The sequence below is a fragment of the Buceros rhinoceros genome, unplaced genomic scaffold (assembly GCF_000710305.1).
Source record: "Buceros rhinoceros silvestris isolate BGI_N320 unplaced genomic scaffold, ASM71030v1 scaffold22253, whole genome shotgun sequence".
NCBI lineage: Eukaryota > Metazoa > Chordata > Aves > Bucerotiformes > Bucerotidae > Buceros > Buceros rhinoceros.
The window spans coordinates 496-1,457 of NW_010404489.1; positions in this window are offsets into that span (position 1 = coordinate 496).

The window sequence follows — 962 nt, forward strand, 5'->3', positions numbered from 1 at the left end:
ATCCAAGAGACTGGAGAAACTGGGGAGGGGGTGGGGGGCCCCAAAGCTGCCCCATCCCCAGAGATGTCCCAGGTCGGGGCAACCTGCTCTTGGTGCAGATGTTCCTGCTACCCCCAGAGGCGACCTTGGAAGGTCCCTTTGGACACCCAACCCCTGGCAGGGGGCAGGAGAAGGAGGTTCCCGGCTGTAGGAACCTGCTCCAGCACATGGCCCCCACCCCAGTGATCACGTTGGCGTCAGGATTGACACAGGACAAGGTGTGAAGAACCCAAAGGAATGTGGAACCATGGCTGAGCTCCACATCCTCCTGCCCAATGGCACCTCCGTGGCCCCACATCTACCACTCCAACCGCCCCGAGACCTACTTGCTCCCAGCTGAAGGAGGAGGAAGAGTGTCCCCAGACAGGCCAGGAGGGCCCTGCAGGTGGTGGGACCCCACATCGACATCCAGGGCTGGAGAAGAAGGAGGGGAGATGATGGGGGCGGGGGGAGTGCGGGAAAAGGAGCTTCACTCATCCCCGAAAGAGGCCTCGGAAATCCCACCTCACTCCCCCAGGGCGGAAGAAACCTACTCTCCAGGGTGGGGGTGGGTACCCCCCTTCTCCCAGCCAGAATTTCCTCAAACACCCTTTAAAAAGGGTCAAAATTCAGTCAAAAATGATAAATCTAAAGTCCTGAATCACTCACGGGTGGGCGCAAGTCATCTCCCCTCCCAGTAGTTCCAACCTTTGCCCAGTGTCAAAGTGCAGCACCCTGGAACTGGGCCCCACCCCAAACCAGTAAAAAAAGGAGAAAAAGGAAAAGTGGCAAACAAAAGCAGGTAAATAACTGGGTTCAGGGTGGGGGGGGAAGGGTTAAGCTTGGAGCCACTTGGTGGCTTTTGGAGGTCCAGGAGGAGGCTGGGAGCATCTCCCAGTACAACCAGTAGAAGCCTGGGGTTGTCACGGCTGGTCCCAGCATCT